The sequence below is a fragment of the Trichomycterus rosablanca genome, chromosome 9 (assembly GCF_030014385.1).
Source record: "Trichomycterus rosablanca isolate fTriRos1 chromosome 9, fTriRos1.hap1, whole genome shotgun sequence".
Taxonomy (NCBI): domain Eukaryota; kingdom Metazoa; phylum Chordata; class Actinopteri; order Siluriformes; family Trichomycteridae; genus Trichomycterus; species Trichomycterus rosablanca.
The window spans coordinates 34,612,823-34,638,159 of NC_085996.1; the positions used below are offsets into that span (position 1 = coordinate 34,612,823).

A 25,337-nucleotide genomic window follows, 5' to 3' on the forward strand; every position below is an offset into this window, starting at 1 on the left:
GAGACAGGGGACAACGGGGATTGGTGTGTGACTCTACATACGCAATACAGATTCTGTATATGATTCTGCCTTGTGTGGGTGAAAAGAGGTGCGTCAGAGTTGACGTGCGCAGGATCAGGAGTGTAGAATAGAGGCAGCAGAGGTCAAAATATGAATTGAGTAATTGGATACAACTAAACTGAGAGAAGATTGGGAGAAATACACCGATCAGCCATAACATTAAAACCACCTCCTTGTTTCTACACTCACTGCCCATTTAATCAGCTCCACTTACCATATAGGAGCACTTTGTAGTTCTACAATTACTGACTGTAGTCCATCTGTTTCTCGGCATGCTTTGTTAGCCCCCTTTCATGCTGTTCTTCAATGGTCAGGACCCCCACAGGACCACTACAGAGCAGGTATTATTTAGGTGGTTGATGATTCTCAGCACTGCAGTGACACTGACATGGTGGTGGTGTGTTAGTGTGTGTTGTGCTGGTATGAGTGGATCAGACAGCAGCGCTGCTGGAGTTTTTAAGTACCATGTCCACTCACTGTCCACTCTGTTAGATACTCCTACCTAGTTGGTCCACCTTGTAGATGTAAAGTCAGAGACGATCGCTCATCTATTGCTGCTGTTTGAGTTGGTCATCTTTCAGATCTTCATCAGTGGTCACAGGATGCTGCCTACGTTGCGCTGTTGGCTGGAAATTTTTGGTTGGTGGATTATTCTCAGTCCAGCAATTATAGTGAGGTGTTTAAAAACTCCAACAGCGCTGCTGTGTCTGATCCACTCATACCGGCACAACACACACTAACACACCACCACCATGTCAGTGTCACTGCAGTGCTGAGAATGACCCAGCACCCAAATAATACCTGCTCTGTGGTGGTCCTGGGAGAGTCCTGACCATTAAAAAACAGGGCTAACAAAGCATGAAAGAGGGCTAACAAAGCATGCAGAGAAACAGATGGAATACAGTCAGTAATTGTAGAACTACAAAGTGCTCCTATATGGTAAGTGAAGCTGATTAAATGGACAGTGAGTGTAGAAACAAGGAGGTGGTTTTAATGTTATGGTTGATCGGTGTATATAAGTAGAATAAAATGTATGTTTATAATATATTTTCTAAAGCAATATGTGAATGCATTCAGTAGAGCGTATTTATACATACTAATTTTAAAATGTACTGATTGTATCACACAAAACACCCGTCTGAAAGCACATGCACTCAATATGTTCATTGTTTTAAACCCCAGATGAGTTTCGAATATACCCATACACCATAAATATTCCAGAATATGTGCCAGCTACAGCATGCAACAGAGGTGAAAATGGCAGGATGAACCTTGCACTGCTTAGTTAATTTGCAGTTCATGCTGCCTTGCAGCTCTGCCTGTTTCACACCACATCTGCCAATTACAGCACCTTTCCCGCGGCGTGGCAGCCTCAGGTTCACCATGCCCTCTCTCATGTGATGTGTGAGTGTGGGTTTATGTACGTGTTACAGGACTGACTTGCTGCGGGTTCCATGATCAGTAACAAGAAGCTATTTTCTCCATTCCAGTACACACAGATTCCATTTTACAACACAATGGTTAAGCCACCCACACTAAGGTCTCCCAACAAACACGCATGGATTGTAGAGCAGATAAAGCAGACGATAGCTTCTTTGTTTAGTTAGAAACACAAAGAATCATACAGATTATTTAAATCAATAATTTTGGAACCTTAGTTTATATCCACCTCATTTACGCAGAGATGGGGACTCGAGAGATGGGGACAACGACTTCAGACTCGACTCGGACTCGCAAAAAATGATATATATATGATCTGACATCATTCTGATTGTGTCTTTTCTGCTCTCTAATAACGCTCCGGCCGTCTTAACCCGCAACGCACACAATGGGTAAATGTTCCAGCCAGCTTCCAGCGTAGTGATGAAGCGTCGCTCCCTACTCCCTCTTTTGGATTGGATTTTCACTTAAAATGGTGGAATACCTTACGTAGTGCACTTCAGAGGAACAGCTGGTGTGAATGAAATTGGCGCTAATGGTTGAAAGACCGCTTTCTGAACCAATCACACCTTCTGATTGTATCAGTCTGATGACGTGTCAACAAAACGCTTGATTGCCTTTCTAACGAGTTAGTGTTTGATTTCACAACCGGGAAAAGTTTGAAGTACATTTACAAAACAACGGATTATATTCCTAATAGGACACATGGTTATAAATTTATTAGCATCTGGAAGAACATAAGCTAAGGTAAGCAGTGGTTATGATTTTTTTTTCTGTGTTTTGGATTTTGGTCGCTGTGCCGTTATTTATCGTGCGGTTTTGTTTTGCAATGAAAACAAAACGTATCAGTTTAAGCTTTTAACTGGTACCCAGGAAAGTAAAGGCACTAAGTAAAACAGCAAAATACAGTTGATAATCTGTTGTTGTTTTTTATCTGAACTTACAGATTATTTGTTTATTTCTACGCTACATTTCCAATATATGTTTTGTGTATATTATATTGACTTGTGACTTGACTCGGACTCTAGCCTTAAGACTCGTGACTTGACTCAGACTCTAGCCTTAAGACTCGTGATTTGACTCGGACTCTCTCGGTATTTTGTGACTTGTAAACATCTCTGCATTTACGACATACAATATGTGCAATTACCATGAACAAGAGCTTAAAGCAGTTTACACAAAACCTAATAATGATAAAAGACAGCAAATGTTAATTTAGGCATTTTTTTTACATGTGACTTTGTAAGGAAAACTAAAACTTACAAGCTTTACACAAGCTTACAATACTGTGTCTATACTGTGTTATAAACATTTATTGGAAAACACACAGTGTTCTTAGTCTTTTAGTCATCTGTAATAATCATAAGACTTGATTTCCAGAAAACCTCCCTGTAAAAGCTGCTCATAAACAGCACAGAAAATGAGCAGTGCTGCACCCACATTTTTTTAAAATAAAATATGCCCCAGTTAAACCCCTGGAGGATTTTAGTTCATCACACTTAAAAAAAAATCTCAACCAATGTTTCAGAAATAGACGCCAACATGTTTTCACCAAAACGTTTCCATGCACTGTAACTAATTCACTAGAAGTGGATTAAATTGAGGTGGCTTGGTTGGTAGCACTGTTGCCTCACACCAAGAAGGTCCTGGGTTCAATTCTCAGGTGGAGCTGTCTGTGTGGAGTGTGCATGTTCTCCCCATGTCTGTGGGAGCTCTGGTTTCCTCACACAGTCCAAAGACATGCAGCCAGGTTAATTGGAGACACTAAATTGCACTGTGTGTGTGTGTGTGTGTGTGTGTGTGTGTGTGTGTGTGTGTGTGTGTGTATGTGTGTGTGTGTGTGTGTGTGTGTGTGTGTGTGTGTGTGTGTGTGTGTGTGTGTGTGTGTGTGTGTGACTGGTCCGAGGTATTTCTTGCCTTTCACCAAGTAAATTAGACCCACCACAACCTTGAATATGATAAAACAGACAATGTTTGTTTTTTTATTAGGATTTTAACGTCATGTTTTACACTTTGGTTACAATTATGACAGGAACGGTAGTTACTCATTACACAAGATTCATCAGTTCACAAACTTATAATCATACACAGTCTTGGACAATTTAGTGTCTCCAATTCACCTCACTTGCATGTCTTTGGACTGTGGGAGAAAACTCACACAGACACAGGGAGAACATGCAAACTCCACACAGAATGGACCCAAACCACCCCACCTGGGAATCAAACCCAGGACCTTCTTGCCCACTTAGCCACTGTGCCGCCTAAAACAGACAATGAATGAATGAATGTACTAAATAGACATACTATGGCTCTGCCATGCAGCCACTGTTGGGCCCTTGAGCAAGGCCAGAGACGCCATACTGTGGCTGACCCTGCGCTCTGACTTCTGACCCTAGCTCCCAAACAAGCTGGGATATGCAGAAAAAAGAATGTCTTTGTACTGTACGCCTGTATGTGTATAATGACAAATATAGGCCTTCTTTCTTTTAAGTTACTGCAGTACTGTGTGATTTAGAACACAGCCGCTTTAACTGTTGTCTTTACTCCTCTAGTTTGCTCCTGCTTTAATAAAACGACTCCCACTGACCTCCAGGCCAATTCTTTTACAGGTGTGTTTGTGGAAACACACCACTGTAAATTTGAAGACACTTACAATTGAGGTCAAAAGTTTACATACATTACAAAAACAGAAAAATGAAATGTACATCATGACCAAAATATTCATCAACAAACCTATTGCACATCATTGGTTGGATCTTTGAACAGGTTATTTAACAGAATGTGTCATTTTTCTGATCTAGACCTGAATTTTCAGTAAGTCCACTTATATTTATTAGGGTTAAGGTTATGACTTTGGGAAGAAATTCCATCAGCTTTATATTAGCATGATTTAACTAATCCTGTTAGTGTAAGTGAGGCCAGTAAGCAGCAGTAAAGCAAAAGAGCTACAACACTGAGCTACAACCTGCTGAAGTCCTGGCCAAAAATACTGCCACCCCTGCACGTCTTTGCAGTATTGTTGCAATTGCATTGTTTTGCATTGGAACAACACAAAAAAAAAAAAAAAACACGAGAAAGAAGATGAATGTAATATCATCCCAAACAGAACAAATTAATTTTAGTCATGCAATGCTGCTTTAATGTGTACTTAAACTCTGTGGCAAGTAACAGGTAAAAGCAAAATAGAACTCATGCAACTAGTTGAAATTAAGAAAAGTGACAATCTTTGTTTCTTTATGTACCACATTAATCATGGAGAAAATATACAAGAGCAAGTAACTGTCCAAACTAGGGCTGGCACCGATCCCATACTCTGTATTGGTATCGGTCCGATATTGGCCCAAATCACTAGATCGGATATCGGAAGGAAGTGTCCGAGTCAGGAAAAAAAAGTGTAATCCGATCCGATACTGTTGCTTAATGTAAATAACACTTAATGTAAATAAGGCCATTGTTTGTGTGTAAAGCAAATACCACACGAAGATACGTTCCAACAGAGTGCCGTTTATTGCCACTCACTCTTGATGACATCATTAACATGTGCCACTGATCTACAACTCATCTGCAACAGCCATTCAGAAATTAAAACAAACTGATCTACTTAAACTTTTAGCATTTTAAAAAATCATCTACTACTGCCACATCTAAAAACACTGTTTAAACACAATAAAAATCATCTACTACTGCCACATCTAAAAACACTGTTTAAACACAATAAAAATCATCTACTACTGCCACATCTAAAAATACTGTTTAAACACAATAAAAATCACTTTATAAATTGTTTTATAAATGATAAATCGGACTTGGAAAAATCAAACTACAAACTACACCGTTTCCCGTTTTTTAATAAGCGCGCGTTGGTTTTTAATAATCTTAAAACGTGACACAACTTTAATGAAAAAACTCAACTCTGTGTCAGTTCTAATTGGTCCATCGCATTTGATTGACATCCACATCTTCCAATTGTAGACACTTGTTAAACACTGCTAAATGTTCTGTGTGTAAAAGTTAAAATTAAAGCAGCAGTTTTGTATAAGTGTGATGTAGGTTCTGTATTTATTCCTTTAGAATATTTGTTTCACAGTCTGAGCATTGTTATTTAGATAGCTAGTTTAACCATGGTACATTGAGACATGTATAATTACTGCTTAGTTGTTTGAGAGGAGAAATGATGGTATCGGATTTGTATCGGTATCGGCAGATACTCAATGTGCAGTATCAGCATCGGACATAAAAAAGTGGTATCGAGCCAGCCCTAGTCCAAACCTAAAAAGTACGGACAATTCCAATAATACAAGTCCATTTTCAGATAATTTAATCTTCCCTTGTTCACTGTGCACAACATAATTAAGATGTCTACATCCCATGGAACTGTAGCTGACCTCCCTGAATGTGGACAAAAGAGAAGAATTGATGGAGAATTGCAATGAACAGTTATTCGAATAGTGGATAAAGAACCTCATTTAACCTCCAGACAACTTGAAACTGACCTGCAGACACAGGACACACTAGTGTCAGCTTATAGTCTCTGTCATCATCTGAATAAATTGGGATGCTGTGGTAGGAGATCCAGGAGGACCCAACTGCTGACACAAAGATATAAAAAGCCAGACTGGAGTGTGCCAGAATTTACCTGAGGAAGCCATAATCCTTTAGTAGGACCTTGGTAAAGCAAAGTACTGTAATGAAATTAAGCATTCAAGGAAAACAACAAATCCCTAAAGGTGAAACGTGGTGGAGGTTCACAGATGTTTTGCTGCTTTTGGCACTGGATGTCTTGACTGTGGGCATGTTGTTCCAGTGCAAACAAAATAAATAAACATAAACACCAAAGCATCTGGGATTGCAACGCTTCTCTAAAAGAAGTGGTGCATTTTCTAAAACAAGTGCAAAGGTGCCAGTATTTTGGCCATGCTACTACTGCTTTATCCTGGACAGAGTCATGGTAGGTCAGTTCGAATCTCGTATCGAATCTCAACTCTGCCTGCCGGCTAGGCTGAGTGGCCACATGAACAACAATTGGCCTGTTGTTCAGATAGGGGTGGGGTAACTAATGCAATTACGGCCTCTGCTGGCTAATTGATGGCGCCTGCACAGAGATGAGAAAAGAGTGCTCTCAGGGTGTGTCTCTCCGTACACAGCAGCTGAGCTGCACTGCACTCATCAAAGTGCAGGTGATAAGATGCATACAGCATGCTGCCCACGTGTTGGAGGGGGTGTGGGTTAGCTTTGTTCTCCTCAATCAGAGCAGGGATCTGCACTGGTGGAGAGGAAGCATGATGCAATCGGGCAATTGGATGCACTAAAAAGGGAGAAAAAGGGGAGAAAATGCATACATTTATAAATAATCTGCCTAATTTTAGGGGTTATTATTAAAGGCAGGTCATTTTTGACCCTTAGGACAAGGGAGTATACAAAATGTGACTGCCATGACCTACTTGTTCTTTTAAAGTGTAAACTTTTGACTTCCTACCCCATTAGCTTTTTATTAAAAGAGAGTAAGCAGATGTTCTTTTCTTAATACAGAAACCTCAAAAACCTCTCACTTTTTGTAAAAATCCATATAATATATAAGTTCAGTAAATAAAGATTCGTTTGAAATCTGTTGCATTATTCCCTTAAATGGACGTTAGATTGAGCTGCTGGAATGTGTGCTAGTGGCCAGTTTCCTGCTCCTGATTGCGTCTCCTGGTTCGTCGCGAGTGAGTCCTAATCAGCAAGGCAAATGAGGCCAGATTGGGCATAGACGGAGAGGAAATATGATTTTAATCAGTGTGCAGCTCCCTGCGCTCTCGCTCCTGTCTGTCTCATTCACAACACGTTTAGAGACGGCGATGGCATGGAGCAATCAGCTAGACCTCTGCAGCATCCCGCTGAGAAGGATGTGCTTTAATTACCACCAGCTAAGACAGGATATCTCCCTCCGTCTATATATCTCACCGCCTCTCCTGATACACAGGCACAGAGAGGGAATGTAGACTAGTGGCCTTGTCATAATTACACAAAATAATCTACCATTTTTATCCGGCTTTTGTCATTTACATAAGAAAAACAAAACTTACTCATCTTGTTAAAATTATAATTCCTACATGCACCTACATGCACTAGAGGGAATATGTTTTAATGTTTTAGTGTTTAGAGACTCGGGCTGCCGTGTACTCTGAAGGCACTTGACTTTAATGAATAATTAGCACCGTGTTTTAGCTGAATCATCATGCTTAAGGGAGACTTTGGACTTTAATGGAGGTGTTGCCTCATCTCACGTGTTACAGATCTGTTTTTAGTGAACCAATTGCATAGCGGCCTGTATAAGGCATGGAAGTTTTTTTTTTTTTTATATGTGCACATGTGCGGGTGCTTGTGTGTGGTAAAAATAACAGCTCTCCCACTTCATGACTCATTCTGTGAGCTTGCTTGTCCGACACTCCCAAACAATGTCTGGAAAGAAAGCCTGCAGCTCTTTCATTTACAGGCTGATCGGTGTTTAATCCGTGAGCGGATGTGTGTGCCGGTCGTGCATCTGCATCTGCATAAACACATTATGTACAATATGGAACTGATTGAGAAGACCTCCTAGTTGCCAAGTATGATGGGGTAGACCTGTTCCTCATTAAATCTTCATGCAAGTCCTGCCAAAATATGGTTATATAACTGTGCAGAGATTTTACTGCACCGTGAAAGTTAAATGTGACACTAGCAAGAGAAAATTGCAGCACAGGATTGGGACCGAACCTATGTGGGTCATTAATGCTGAATTAAAAACAGACTGGTCGATATTTGACTGTTCTCTGTATTACAGATAAGGTGAACATATCTGAACAGTATATTTCTATAAAAGAATATATTTTTTAATATGCTTTGTGTGTATTGTATGACACAACATTTAAAAAGTCGAATCTGGGGCTAGCTTGTTTATGTTATTTCCTGTTTATACTTATTAGTGACACCCCCTAAAAAGCCTTTCTAACAAAAGCAAACATGGTATACTCCTATGGTAGAGGACCAGAATCTCAAGATACAAAGGATAAGGTGGAAAAACATAATCTGCCACTTTAGTTCACTGTTATAACTAGAGCAAAAATCGACTTAAAATTGTTAAAAGGTGCCTGGTAGTACGGATCAGAAGATGTTTTGGAGGTTTTCATGGACTTATTATTATTATTTTAATTAGCCTCAGCTTATTTGGGAATATTTCACTAACATGAAAACTGATCTGCACTTGGACTGCAGGCAGGCCAGTCTAACACCTGCACTTTTTTTTTTTTTTACCTCAAAGCCATTGTTTTATCAAAACAAGCACTGATTGTGTATAAAAAGATGTCCTCTAAATGTCAGCATTTGTTAACCCTCAGTACTATTGGTGCCTTCCCGATGTGCAAATTACCCATGTTATTGGCTCCACTACACCCCCATGCCAAGACAGACCCTGGATTTCAAACTTCCCTAGAAAAGCCTTAGTGGTTAAAGTGCTGGACTAGTAATTAGAAAGTTGCTAGCTCAAGCCTCACCAATACCAAGTTGCCACTGTTGGACCCCTAAGCAAGGCTCTTAACCCACAATTACTTGAATTGAATTATTTAGTCATAACTGTAAGATGCTTTGGATAAAAGTGTCTACTAAAATCCAAATGTAAATGCTGTGTTAATATCAGTTGGGATTACTTTTCTTTAGCCTAAAGAATGCCAAATTTAAAATTTCCCAGACAGATTGAAATGCAAACTCGTCAGGTCACTGAATGTTTCTGTCTTGCGTCTGCCCATCTCAGATTAGCTTAGGTTCAGAAAAGTCAGCATTGTTTCTTGATGTTGTTTACTTGAGTACATTCCTTGGTACATGAGCTAAAAAAAACCTTGACTCATCTTTGCTCATAAGCGATTAAGTCTTTTGTTAATGCTCCTCAATCATGATAGTGTTACATGAGGAAAAGTTACAAACCAAGCACATATGTACAAAAATAAACAAACTTAGTAAGTAAAATGTGTATTTTTTATTTGCATGGTTTTAAGGTACATAGCTATAAAATACAGTTTAGAAGCAAAAATCAAACCCAGGTCCCCAGGACTCATGTTTGTTTGTTTGTTTGTTTATTAGGATTTTAACGTCATGTTTTACACTTTGGTTACATTCATGACAGGAACGGTAGTTACTCATTACACAAGGTTCATCAGTTCACAAGGTTATATCAAACACAGTCATGGTCATATTACTATATCCAATTTACCTCACTTGCATGTCTTTGGACTGGGAAACCATACAAACTCCACACAGAAAGGACCCGGACTGCCCCACCTGGAGATCAAACCCAGGACCTTCTTGCTGTGAGGCGACAGTGCTACCCACTTAGCCACCCCCCAGGACTCATGTTGCTGTGTAGCAACCACACTACCAACTGTGTGACATTTAAGTTTTTGGATTTCATATATTTGACAGCAACATCTGGATTTTACCTTAATGATTATTTAGAGCATAATTTAGCATTAATTAATTTGATTCCTGTTTTTTATTAAAACATTTACATGCAGGTTGAAAATATAATCATTCATTTATTTTGGCACTTAATAAGAATTCCTACATTTAAAAGCAAACAAAAATGAGCTGCTCTGGAAGCAGTAAATACAACCAATTTAACTGCTTTTTACATAAGGAAGTCTTAAAACTCTTTGTCTTAAAATGGCCTCATCTTTGCTACAAGCATCAAATTAGCACATATGTACAAAAATCAACAAAGTTGGTAAGTAAAGTATGAGTTTTTTTCTTTGCGTGGTTTTAAATGACATATCTATAAAATACAGTTTAGAAATCACTGCTTTTTGTTTTTACTTGCAATTTACCTATTGTCCTAACTTTTTAGGAATTGGGTTTGTACATGCGAACGAATTCTCCTTGAAATCTTTGCATAATTATACCAACCTAAGTAGTCAAAATGGATATAGCCTGCAAGCTCTCTGACATCTAGAAAAATCATCCTAATGCACGTCATCATATTTCCATTTTGTTTTACTACATTATCCCGTGTAGTGCACCATTACAAAAACAACCCTGCAACCCATCTCCCTGCTGACAATCACAAAGTAGCCACTTGTCCGAATTTAGGCTCACTAATGTACTCTGTATTTTTTCCCCGTTTCCTTTATAAGAGGAGTGCAGTAAGGGGAAAGGAACCGAGCAGGACCCATATAATCACCTGAGATTAGTAATTAGGAAAAAAAATGCACTGTTGCACGTCCCACACACAAAGAGTCATTTTCCCTTCAAAGTACACAATGGCACTTCATGGCAATGGCTTTCCCTCTGCCTCCTTCTTCAATCATTTTCAGATTCATTGAATAACAGGAGAGTGGCTTCAACATGCTAGCTCAGAGAAAACCTCTTTTAGATACGACTGAATCATCATCCTCATCATCAGTCGGCCATGAATAAGAATTTAGCTTTTAATGCACCTGCTGCAGTATCTACCTGGCTTAGCGCTCACACGTTCTCTTACTCCGAGCGACATGAACGATGCGTGCTGCATGCCAATGTTCTGTACTCTGAAACAAAAGCAGATCCGATTCTGCTACAGCTAAAGTGATGTAAAGTGAATGTGAACTCACTGGCTTTCATATGTATGAGAAATGCTAAACTATTGCTGTTTCTCTGCTACTAATCTTCCAGTGCCGTACCTCCGATTGTTTAGACTATCGGACAAAAGAAAAATAGAAAACAAGACATATACACCGATCAGCCATAACATTAAAACCACCTCCTTGTTTCTACACACACTGTTCATTTTATTGGCTTTACTTACCATATAGAAGCACTTTGTAGTTCTACAATTACTGACTGTAGTTCATCTGTTTCTCTACATACTTTTTTTAGCCTGCTTTCACCCTGTTCTTCAAAGGTCAGGACCCCCACAGGACCACCACAGAGCAGGTATTATTTGGGTGTTGGTTCATTCTCAGCCCTGCAGTGACACTGACATGGTGGTGGTGTGTTAGTGTGTGTTGTGCTGGTATGAGTGGATCAGACACAGCAGCGCTGATGGAGTTTTTAAACACCTCAGCGTCACTGCTGGTCTGAGAATAGTCCACCAACCAAAAATATATCCAGCCAACAGCGCCCCATGGGCAGCGTCCTGTGACCACTGATGAAGGTCTAGAAGATGACCAACTCAAACAGCAGCAATAGATGAGCGATCGTCTCTGACTTTACATCTACAATGTGGACCAACTAAGTAGGAGTGTCTAACAGAGTGGACAGTGAGTGGACACAGTGTTTAAAAACTCCAGCAGCACTGCTGTGTCTGATCCACTCATACCAGCACAACACACACTAACACACCACCACCATGTCAGTGTCACTGCGGTGCTGAGAATGATCCACCACCTAAATAATACCTGCTCTGTGGTGGTCCTGTGGGGGTCCTGACCATTGAAGAACAGGGTGAAAGCAGGTTAAAAAGTATGTAGAGAAATAGATGGACCACAGTCAGTAATTGTAGAACTTCAAAGTGCTCCTATATGGTAAGTGGAGCTGATAAAATGGACAGTGAGTGTAGAAACAAGGAGGTGGTTTTAATGTTATGGCTGCTCGATGTACATTTTAAAAGGCTGAATTATATGCAGTGCATAACCAGTTATATTAAAGCATGATCATAACCAAATCACAACAGGTCTTCAGTGACAAGTAGCCAAGTAGCGATTAACATGAATTCTGCCATTTCTTAGCATGCTGCATTAGACCAGATTTTTTAAATCAGTGAGCTCTGAAAAAGTTTCAGTTCACAGTTTACTGTAATGTTAATGTTAGCAGATCAAACGGAATAAAAAAAGGTATCGTGTCTATGATGTCATTCCCCAGCGGGCTTACGTGCTCTCACATTATCACATTACTTGTCTAAACCAGCAAATTACTTTCGCATTACTGACGCAAACCTTAAAAGTAGCTCTGTTAAAAAAATAAATTTAACAGTTATACTAAGATAGACATCCCACCATCCATCCAGCTATCCGTTTGATTGTCTGTCCGTCCGCTCATCCATCCGTCTGTCAGTCCATCCATTCATCCGTCCGGCAGTCCATTCTTCCATCCATCCATCCATCCATCCATACATTCATCCATCTGTTCATCCACCCATCCCTCCATCCATACATCTATCCATACATAGATGAGTCTGTCCATCCATCCATCCATACATACATACATCCACCCATCCCTCCATCTATACATCTATCCATACATAGATGAGTCTGTCCATCCATCCATCCATACATACATACATCCACCCATCCCTCCATCTATACATCTATCCATACATACAGATGAGTCTGTCCACCCATCCATCCATCCATACATACATACATACATCCACCCATCCCTCCATCTATACATCTATCCATACATAGATGAGTCTGTCCAGCCATCCATCCCTCCATCCATCCACCCATCCCTCCATCTATACATCTATCCATACATAGATGAGTCTGTCTATCCACCCGTCCCTCCATCCATACATCTATCCATACATAGATGAGTCTGTCCATCCACACATCTGTCCATCCATTCATCCATCCACCCATCCCTCCATCCATACATAGATGAGTCTGTCCATCCATTCATCCATCCACCCATCCCTCCATCCATACATAGATGAGTCTGTCCATCCATACATCTGTCCATCCTTACATCCATTCACAAGAATCTGAAGTTATAATAAATAAACCTTTACAAATTGTAATGCCAGTGTTAATATTTTAATGATTCCTGTTTTTGCAGACTAAATAATTTAACACTTATTAAATCCTTCTCAGTGAATGATTGAACACAGCTGCCCATATAAATAGGACTAGTTTGACAGCACCAAACACTAAATTCACAAAACAATGGTCCCTTTGCCAAGAACAGTAGGGAAAACACAAACTGTCAGAATAGTCCAGTGCTATCCAAGAACTACCAAGATCAGTCTGCCTTAAAGCATAAGAAGCTGCTGGGCGTCTACACAGACATGTGGCATGTTTGATAGGTAAAGCCTTGTGATGGGTTAGGCATTTGTTCAAGGTGTTCCTGCCTTGTGCCCAGTGTTTTATGGTGCAACTGGACCTGGCGTGACCTTGACCATAATAAAGTGGTTAATGAAATTGAAATGAATTAAAGACAGTGGGGAACCTTGTAAGGTTTTGTACATAGAAGTGAACATTTTATGTCATCAAGTTAATTATTTATGCTCAAAAACCATTTCAAATGGAATATAGAGATGCATGATTTAATATATTTATATTATGTTGGATATTCCTGATAATAGATGAGTTGTCCCTTCAATTCTGCTATACTAGAGCTGCTGTGGTCAATGGTAAGAACACTCTCACTCACTCACTGTTTTAACCGCTTATCCAATTAGGCTCGTGGGGGGGGGGGGGGGGGCTGCTGCAGCCTATCCCAGCTTTTCAATGGTGCAAGGCACACAGTAACACCCTGGCCAGTTCATCGCAGGGCAGACACATACACACACCCATTCATCTACAGGGCAATTCAGTGTCTCCAATTAACAATTTTTTGGACTGTGGGACGAAACCGGAGCTCCCGGAGGAAACCCACACATACACGGGGAGAACATGCAAAATCCGCACAGAAAGGACCCGAACCGCCCCGTCTGGGGATCGAACCCATGGTAAGAACAGTACAACATTATTTTCTAGAAGCCAGATACATATTGATAAGCTATACAGACAGAATAGACTGCCTGGTGCTCATCGGAAGCTTTTACACACTAGAAGGTTAGTTAGCAATACTACTTCATATGAATGCTTATTAGAATATACAGCAACATTATGCAGGAAAGGGTAATACAATTGCAAAACAATTAAATAGACATTCGATTGTCTAAATATATGCATTTGTACAAAATAAATGTAGTCAAATGTGACATTGTAGATTTGGGAAACTTTGTTGGCTATTCTTATACATTGTTTCTGTTAGACGATTGGTGGACGATTGGTGTTTACGGTTCAGGAGAACATCCGAACGCATCAACAGCCTGTTTTTCATCTGCTGTGCACTGCTGAGCAACCCGGAGTACAGAGAAGGCCATCCTTCTGTTTTCTATTTTCCCTCTTAGACTACCTTCTAGTCTCAATTAGGTCACATCAGAGTGTCACATCCGCAGATGAGGACTTTCCACGAAATGAAATAAGCTCAGCATCCTGTAATTGGCCTTCATAAGAGACAGTCATTCTGCTCTCCCTAACAAACCCATGCCCTAGATATCTACTCCTCTCATATAAACGGTCACTGCCTACATAAACCCACCTTGTAATGCTTCTGTTCCTTTCTTAGCTTGTATCCAGTGCTTTTCAGTATCCACTGCTCCTGAGATAGGGTGAACTCATTCGATTGTCATTATAAATGTAGTTTAGATGGTTGATTTAATGCTTCCACGTAACGGCAGGTTCACTGGCCTGGAAAATGTGACAGGGTGAAAAGGAAGTGAGAGTGCCGACTGACGTTCCTAAAACCTTATTCTGACCTTTTCTGTGCGGCTGAAGCTCTCGTTGCTCTGTTATTCGGTCAATGGCTGCTCAGATGAACCAGACACACTTATATTATGGATGAGGTTAATTCAGTGCACTGACTTTGGCCCCAATCAGAGTCAAGGACTGGCAAAGACGGTGGTGTCTATTTGCATGACTGTGATACCAAGTGATACAAAAGCCTGAATTACAAGACACCAAGACTGCAGTACATTCAGAAATGGCAAGGGAGACCTATAGCTGCCGTTTCTGTAATCATCATAATCACAATTATTATCTTATGATTTTCAGTGTTTTATTCCACATTATTAATGCTGACGGCCACCAGCAGTTAAATTCAGATCATCAATTGATCTTAAGTGACCATTTTATTCAGATCAAGGTCAAAACAGATCCAATGTCTATCCAAGAAACCAAGTTGCCGGTTAAGAACAATCTGGACAGGACACAAGTCCACCACAGGGCATTCAAGTATTATGAAACATTTAAAATGTATTAATTTTTTATTTATGTATTTATTTATTCATTCATTTTAACTTACTGCATAATCTTGGTTGCTCCACAGCCGCCCGGAAACTCCGGGTACAAGGCACAAATACAAAATAGACACAATGCCAATCCATTAAAGTACCAAATCCGTTCATTTGCTCACTTAATTATTTACACCTATGGGCAACTTAAAGCAGTCAATCTACCTTATGCATACCTTATGTTTTTTTCTTTTGGGTAAACCAGAGGACATAAGTGAAACTAATGTAAGGCAGTTGTAGCCTAGTGGTTGAGGTACTAGACAAGTAATCAAAAGGTTGCTGGTTCAAGCCTCACCTCTGCCAGGTTGCAGCTGTTGTATAGCAGGAACACACAATTCTAATTCCACACAGACTGGGACTTGAAGCAAAGATCAAACCCAGGTCCCCAGGACTCATGTTGCTGTGTACCATCCACACTACCAGCTGTGTGACATTTGGCTTTTTGGATTTCATAATATTTGACAGCAACGTCTGGATTTTACCTTAATAATTATTTAGAGCATAATTTAACACTTAATTAATTTAATTCCTGTTTTTTATTAAAGTATTTACATGCAGGTTGAAAATATAATCATTCATTTATTTTGGCATTCCTACATTTGAAACCAAACAGAAATGAGCTGCTCTGGAAGCAGTAAACATGACAAATTAAACTGCTCAAGAACACCATGCAGTGTTGCCAACTTAGCGACTTTGTTGCTATATTTAGCGAGTATTTAGACTTCTCTAGCGACTAGCGACAAATCTAGAGACTTTTTCTGGTGTTATTGGACACTTTTGAAGACTCAGACATAAAAGCACATACAGAGGCTGTAGCGTCTATTACACCTACACCCCCCACCCACACCCATAGCTGCTGAGACAGCAAATCAAACTGTTTTGAACCCTGCCCTCCTCAAGTTGCTATTTAATGCACAGATCACTTTACATTCTGTACATATATACTATTTGTGCAATAATAATGACAATAATAATAACAATAACTACCTGTTTCTACTGTGACATGATACCGGTTACACTCTGTTTGCACTAATTTAACCACGTGTACATGTCCATATTGTTTCAAATCACCATGTGAATACTCATATTTCTTGTCATATTAGCTTATTTTGTGCTGTACTGAGTTTTTTATATTTTATGTATCTTTATCTTATTTTAATTGTATTATTGCTGCTGGTCTCACTTGTATAACTACAATGACAATAAGTCTATCTACCTATCTATGGCACGGTGGCAAAGTGGGTAGCACTGTCGCCTCACATCAAGAAGGTCCTGGGTCCGATCCCCAAGTGGAGCGGTCCGGGTCCTTTCTGTGTGGAGTTTGCATGTTCTCCCTATGTCTGCGTGGGTTTACTCCGGGAGCTCTGGTTTCCTCCCACAGTCCAAAGACATGCAAGTGAGGTTAATTGGAGATACTAAATTGTCCATGACTGTGTTTGATGTAACCTTGTGAACAGATGAATCTTGTGTAATGAGTAACTACCGTTCCTGTCATGAATGTAACTAAAGTGTAAAACATGACATTTGTAAATTAAATGTTTGTCTACATGTTTATGTTAACTTTTTGATGTTTTCCCCCAAATTTTCTCCCCTAATCTAGTCGCATCCAATTACTCTGGCTGCGTTACATTTCACCTCTACCGATACAACCCTTCACTGCTGACTGAGGAGCTTCGCAACTGATACACACACCCTCCGACACGTGATCAGTACCGACTGCATATTTTCACCTGCACGAGGTGAGTTCATATGTGGATCAGCCTTGTGCACAGAGAGCCACACCCTTATCAGCATTATTCCCAGACTCTATGCAGGTGCCATCAATCAGCCAACAGAGGTCATAATTGCACCAGTTATGAGGAACCCTGGTCCAGCTTATCTCAACCTAAACAACAGCCAATCGTTGTTCATGTGGCCGCCCAGCCCAGCCGGATGGCAGAGCTGAGATTTGATACGATGTATTTGAAATCCCAACTCTGGTGTGCTAGCGTGTTTTACCACTGCGCCACCTGAGCGGCAACTTTTTTAAATTTTTTGATGAATTTGATTAAGTCAAAAATAGAAAACCAAACATATTTTTGGTCACTGCATATGTAAATCTTTGGACAGACTTCCAGTTTTAAAAATTCAGAACTTAATTCACTTGTTAGACCTTAATTAACTCATGACGACTCGTTAGGTGAGAATTCTTATTCACAGTGTAATTAAATTTTTTTTTTTCTCCCGATTTAGTGCACCCAATTTTTTTTTGTCTTCTGCTGCTACCAGAGATACCAGACTACATCCGAGGAGAGCACGTCGCTGCACACGCCTCCTGCGACACGTGCACAGCCCTCCTCTTCTCACCCCTGCTTTCTGCACAGGCGTCTCTTCCACCAATCAGGGTCCTTACACAGCGTATGAAGAGCACACATAGTCTGGCCCCCACCCTGCAGATACGGTGGCCAATTAGTATCTGCTTCAGGCACTGCCAATTATGCCCGCTAGATGGCGCCCAGCCGACCGGAGGCAACACCGAGTTTTGAACCGGGGAGTTCAAAAACTTGGTGTTGGTGTGCAAGCGGAATATCCCGCCCACCTAATGAATTTTTAATGAATTTTGACTTTTCAAACCTTTGCTAACACATCATGGGTGTCATAGTTCACTATGTCATATGAAGGTAGCTGACTTTGTGACCTACTAAATATGTCGTATGTTTAGAAACATGTCCCGGTCATATTATACTGAATTAAAAAAGCAGCCATGGACAATAGCAGTTTTTATCATGTAAAATTAGTCACATATACTTATTATTTATTTCAGGAATCATTTCAGTTCTTTGAAACTTTAAGAGCATCAAGCAGCACCTGAAGCATCAAGAAGTAAAATGAATTTTGTAAAAATGAGGTGTGGATACCACAGGTCTGAAATCGATGAGAAGATAATGTCATGTATGAATGCTGTGTGCTGATAAAAAAAAAAAAACCCAAGAGACCCAAACCACTGATATTGTGTCTCTCCAGGCCACTATCGCCAAGAAGGCTATTTTTATCCAAGCCATTGCAACACATCAGATGTGTGTGTGCGAGTGTGCGTGTGTGTGTGTGTGTGTGTGTGTGTGTGTGTGTGTTGTGAAGGGGGTGGGGGTGTTCATTAAGCTTGCAACATTGTGAAACAGGCTGGGCGTCTCTGTCTCTCTCTTTCAGCCAGCTAGCTTATTAATGACTCACTGAGTCTGGCTCGCTGAAGCAGGAAAACCCTCTGGGGTCATGCAGCTTTCAGACACATCACTCAGATCTGCTCAGAAGATTTCATAATTACTCCTGTATTCAAGCATTTACCACAAAATTAAACCATTAACTTCATTCATTCATTCATTCATCTAAAGTACTGCTTCATTCTAAAGATTATCCCAGTGCCGTCATCTTAAACCAGGGCTGTCCAAACTTTTCTTGTTGGGGAACAGATGGAAAAAAAAAAATGCAAACACGGGCCACAGACTCTTTTGTATTAAAACAAATAAAATATAATAGACCTACTTGATTACTAACAATTACACTTCCTTTTTTTATGCATTTTCTCCCATTTTCTCCCAATTTTAGTGCGTCTAATTTTGACCCAATTGCGTTATGTTTCCTCTCTACTGGTGCATCCCCCCACCCCGAATGAGGAGAGCGAACTGACACATGTCCCCTCCAAAACGTGAGCAGTAGGCGACTGCATTTTTTCACCTGCACAAGTCGAGTTCATATGTGAATCAGCCCTGTGCACAGAGAGCCACACCATGATCATTATTATTCCTCTACTCAGTGCATACGCCATCAATCAGCCAGCAGAGGTCGTAATTGCATCAGTTATGAGGTCCCTAGCCGGCTCCCTCCTAGGATGAACAACAGCCAAACGTTGTTCATATAGACGCCCAGCCGGATGACAGGGCTGAGATTCGATACGATGTATTTGAAATTTCAGCTCTGGTGTGCTAGCGTGTGTTTTACCACTGCGCCACCTGAGCGGCCCTTACGCTTTCTTTTTATTTGAGTGACTAATTATGTATCTTTGACAGTGTTGTGTAAATTAAGGTTTTGCAGATTTCACTCACCAGTTTATAATCCTAATGGGAAGATTATTGTACAAATATTCATTTTCCCAGCATGCCTAAAATCATCTGCATTCGCGATCTGGTTTTCATTTCTTTGGAGCTGCCATATTTAACGTTAAAGTTTTGAGTTGGGAGAAAGAAGACAGGGAGCGTTTTAGATTTGTTTTATGCGACAGCGACACCCAGAGTTCAAACAGTTCAAGCAGTTTTTCTTGTAAAACCTACTTAAAAGTGGGTAAACTTTAATTTTATTTCTAAAATACCTTGCATGCCATTTCAAAAATGTTAATGGGCCACAAATGGCCCAGGGGGCCTAGTTTGGACACCCTGTCTTAAACCTAGGCCGACATACATCCTAAACACCCTGTACAGGATGCCAATCCATGATAGGGCATTACACACTTACACATTTATTCACTTAACCTTGGTAAACAGAGGTTCCCAGGCGGTTCCTAGGTCAGCAGGACCAGGGAGCTGTGCAACTCCAACAATGCCCACTTAAGAACCTGTGGCACCAACACTAACTACTGAAATACCTGCAGCACCAACACTACCTACTCGAGGAGTTGTGTGGCTCCAACACTAACTACTCTAATACCTGCAGCACCAACACTACCTATTCGAGGAGTTGTATGGCACCAACACTAACTACTCTAATGCCTTTAGCACCAACACTACCTACTCGAGGAGTTGTGCGCCACCAACACTAAATACTCTAATACCTGCAGCACCAACACTACCTACTCAAGGATGGGTGCGGCACCAACACTAACTACTCTAATACCTGCAGCACCAACAGTAACTACTCAAATACCTGCAGCACCAACACTACCTACTCGAGGAGTTGTGTAACACAGCACTACCTACTGTTACAACTCACAATGTTCAACACAATCACAATAAATCCACTGAATATTCAGTTCTCAGATCTCGGTGATTCATTCAGTTGTCTTTAGTAACCGCTTTATTCTTACTATGGTTGTGGTTGGTGTCATGTGACAGGGTGCCAGTCCATAGCAGGGCAGCACACATTTACTCCTATCTAGGAGCAGAGTAATCAGAGGTAACCCAAAGGAAGGATTAATCCCAGATCCTCGGATCATGAAGCTGTGCAGAACAATCTCAAAGTACTACAAAGCCGAGATTTAGCAATTTCCCATCAAATGTGAGAAATATTTATTAATTGTTTTTCTGTCTGAATTTAACTTTTCAGAATTTTGTGATCAGGGTTACAGTAGTTGGCAAAACCATCCTAGAAACATTCCACAAATACTGTGTTAGGTCGGAAGCCTATTCCAGGTACAAGGGATGCATAATAGAATTATTCCCTCAACAGGGAGCCTGTCTATCACACATTTGTGCATTTACTTTTACTACTTTTTTAGGCACTCTGTTTTTCACACACCCTCTACATGTAGATGTTTGTTTGTTTATTAGGATTTTAACGTCATGTTTTACACTTTGGTTACAAGATTCATCAGTTCACAAGGTTATATCGAACACAGTCATGGACAATTTAGTGTCTCCAATGCACCTCACTTGCATGTCTTTGGACTGTGGGAGGAAACCGGAGCTCCCGGGGGAAACCCACGCAGACACAGGGAGAAAATGCAAATTCCACACAGAAAGGACCTGGACTGCCCCACCTGGGGATCGAACCCAGGACCTTCTTGCTGTGAAGCGACAGTGTTACCCACCGAGTCACAGTGCCCCCCCCTCTACATGCAGAAAGTGGAATGGGTGAACTACATTACATCCAATTACGGTGGTGCAGTGGGTAGCGCTGTCGCCTCACAGCAAGAGGGGCCTGGGATCAATTCCCTAGCCAAATGACCAGGGTCCTTTCTGCATGGGTTTTCCTCCAGGTGCTCCGGTTTTCTCCCACAGGTTTAAAGACATGCAGTCAGGCTAATTAAACCTATTGCTGTGAATATTTGTGTTTTGTCTGCCCTATGAAGGACTGGAAACCTGTCTGGGGTGTTTCTTGCCTTTCGCCTAATAAATCAGACCCACAGTGACTAGAATATTGTGGTGGTAATACAGACAATGAATGAATGAAATGGCATAAATCTGCCTGAGGACTGTGATAGCACTGTTCTCCACTAAATAATAATACTATTTTATCTTTATTTTAATACTATTTTCCAAACCCTTAAATAAACTGGAATATCAAACTAGAATAAAAACAAAGCGAAAATTTTTTGCTCTCAATTAAATCAAGTTGCTGAAATTAATTTTCTTGATTCAAATGTATGCAAATATGATTATTCAATTATTGCTAGAAGTAAGAAAACTGCAGTTCAGATGTTCTTATGCAAAATATGTTCTTATGCAGAATACAAATGGCTGATTTGTTTAGCAGAAGCTATGCTAATTTAAAGATACGGACCTTCCAAACTCCAATAGAAGATATACAGCAAGGCTGCGTTCAATCACGGGAACAACTGTTCTCCACTGTTCAGCAGTCTTTCCTCATCAACTAACGTTTACATCCTTAAAATGTACTAATATTTTTCTTTACATAGTTTTTACAGTTGATACATAAAGAAGGTTCTTTATCCTGATACCTTGTTGCGGTTTATACACAAGAAACAACTCAATATGAATAGGAAACATATAAATGTACTATTTACAGTGGGAATGAATGTACTTGAATGTACTTGACACACTTTACTTAATTAAAATATGTACCTTGTTTCCACAAATAACATATACACACAGTTGTTGCCAAAAAGTAAACTAAATAACACAATTTTATTCATGTGATACATTGTAAAGCAGCAACATCTGGTGTAGGTTACTGCACAGTATCGTGGGTCCTGAGGACCAGGGTTTAAACTTTGACTCCGGTCACTGTCTGTGAGGAGTTTGCTATGTTCTCAAAGCGTCTATTTGAGTTTCCTTTGGGTACTCCGGTTTCCTCCGACCCTCTTAAAGCATGCAGAAGGTGACTGGCTACTCTAAGTATCTAAATTAACCCCAAGGTAAAAAGGAGGGAGTGAGTGAGTGCAAAATAAAAGTCAATTTTGCATCAAGTGCATTTAATTAATTTAATTGAGTTTTAACCTGTAGTTGATTATTTTGTGTGTATCTGTTTGGTCAAATTTTTTAAACTGTCTTAAGACAAGTTCTATCACTTGTTCTCCAGTTTCTAAACTAACATGTGAACTTTTTAAATGTGAGTACGTTTGTTCACTAAATAATCTTTTTCCCGTGTGAACAGAATAAACATCAAATTTACATCTTTGCTTTAGTTACTTTTGCCAGTGATGTTCATGCTAAATTATCAGTCTGCCTTTCATTTGCACAGGAATCAAGTTATATCCCACCAACTCTTTCAGTGTCCATGCAACAGTCTAAAACATAAGTGCATGATCAGCATATCAAATCAGCCTAAAACCACAAGCTTAAAACCCCAGGAGGAAAAGTCAAGTTCACAGCAAGCATCGTGCCACGTTCTTATAGATGCACGGAGAAAGTCGTGATCACTTTGTTTGTCAAGTACTCTTACAGCTTAGTGTGCTGGAATGCAAAGTGATGCCGCCTGTCTGCATGGCACACATGCACACCTAAACACACATTAGCAAACATACCCATAAAGATGCCCGGCCACATAAGCATGCACAGGGTTACATGCATGCACAAAGCCAGCAAAACAACTAAAAACAAGCAGAGAACAAAACAAAAAATGAAACCTACTGAAATGGCGACTCTCTCACACTCTCTCACTCTGTGTCTCCTGGAGTCTGAAAGCCTGTGAGCGTCCCTCTCGGTCTTCCTCTCTCGGTCTTTATCCTCCGTTATTGTTCACTCTTAAGCTTCTCTCCTCCTATGTTCTATCAATCTTTCTTTGTCTCTGTATTCCGCCAGCAGTTGGAGAGATGGAGGGAGAGGGAGTGGAGGAGCAGGGGAGCTGCAGTCGTTCTAGAGGAGATACAGAGAGGGAGAGAGAGAGAGAGAGGATGAGGGGGAGAGAGGGGGGGAGAGAGAGAGAGAGAGAGTATACAAAGGGGGAGCTAGAAGCACGAGAGCAACTGAAGCCTTCAGAAGCATTGCTACACTGCAGCACAAGCAGAGTATAGATGAAGCGAGGATGGAAGAAGCTTACATTATTTCCTCTCCGAACTGCAGCCATCAGATATTCACTGGTTGGAAATGGAGGGATTAAAGGGCAGACTGGAAATGCCTTCAAGGTTCTCCTCTCTCTCTCTCTCTCTCTCTCTCTCTCTCTCTCTCTCTCTCTCTCTCTCTCCTCTCTCTCTCTCTTTCTATAGTCTAAACAGTCTGAAGTGATGGAGGTAGCATGTGCATCAGTGTATATATTAAATGCATGGGAGGTGATGTGTGCTTAATATAGATATGCATAATACAGGAGTAAAAAAACCTTAAGGTTCCTCCTGCTTTACCAAACATCTGCAAAAAGTGGATGGATTGTTTTAAGTAGCCCTTGGTTTAAGCAAACAGTTCAAGGTGTTGAATTTTAGACACGTTCCTGCAGCTTTTTGGTTATGACCAGACAGATTTTGGTGGTTCTTGGATGACATTTGGCCATCTGGAAAAATTCCCTCTGAGGATGAGAGGACTTTGGAGTCTTTTGGCAAGACCTGTATTTTAATAGATGTTATAATCACTATTTATAACAGGGAAACAGAGAAAATGATGAATGAGACATCCAAATCATAACATCTATATCAAATAACTTTAGTTTCATGGTATGCAAAGACAATCTTTGCATATTCTCACTGCTGTGTAGCTGCCAGGATGTTAAGTTAATACAAACCCAAATCAGAAAAAGTTGGGACAGTATGGAAAATGTAAATAAAATGAAAATGCAGTGTTCCTTACATTTACTTTGACTTTTATTTGATTTTATTTGAATCCAAGATATTTTATGTTTTATCTGCTCAACTCCATTTCATTTATTAATAAACATCCATTCCTGCATTTCAGGTCTGCAACACATTCCAAAAAAAGTTGGGACAGGGGCAATTTACCGTTTGGTATTCTCGGTGCCAAAACGTCTTTCAAGTGTGATGAAAAGAAACGGCAACATTACAAAGTGGTAAATGCTTTACTGTCCCAACTTTTTTTGGAATGTGTTGCAGGTCTGAAATGCAGGAATGGATGTTTATTAATAAATGACATAAAATTGAGCAGACAAAACATGAAATATCTCAGGTTCATCCTGTCTGCAGTCAAATAAAAGTCAAAGTAAATGTAAGAAAATGTAAGAAAATGTAAGTAAATGTAAGAAATTTGTTTTTTATTATTATTATTATTTGCATGCTGTCCCAACTTTTCCTGATTTGGGGTTGTAAAAAAATATGCCAAACTACTAAAGACTAATTTTTATTAGTCATTGTATGTCTGGTTAAAATCTAAAAGCATGTACTTTAAATATGATGTGGACTCATTGTGTGTTTTATCTTGGACAGCTCTTGGTGCTGAAATCCAAACCAGCGTGGACAGTCCTGTACACTGAGAGCACTGGACAGCGCCTAGTGCTGAACGTCTCAGGAGGCACAAACCAGACATACAGTCTTAAAGAGCAATAACTGTTTAATAAAGGGGACAACTGGGTTGGGTTACAATTACAATTACAACCTCTACTGGCTGATTGATGGCGCCTGCACAGAGAGGAGGAATAATGCGTTGATTAGCATGTTGCTCTCCGTACACAAAGCTAATCCGCATTTGAACTCACCTTGTGCAGGTAA

General features: G+C 40.2%; 1 protein-coding gene across 1 annotated transcript in view; it reads right to left on the reverse strand.

Moving 5' to 3' along the window:
* Positions 1 to 23,473, reverse strand: part of myt1la (myelin transcription factor 1-like, a) — a 118,744-nt gene extending 95,271 nt beyond the window's left edge. Inside the window, exon 1 of the mRNA XM_063002308.1 lies at positions 23,320 to 23,473. The gene's annotated coding sequence lies outside the window, so the exon portion shown is untranslated. The remainder of the gene's footprint in view (positions 1 to 23,319) is intronic.
* Positions 23,474 to 25,337: the final 1,864 nt, after the last annotated feature.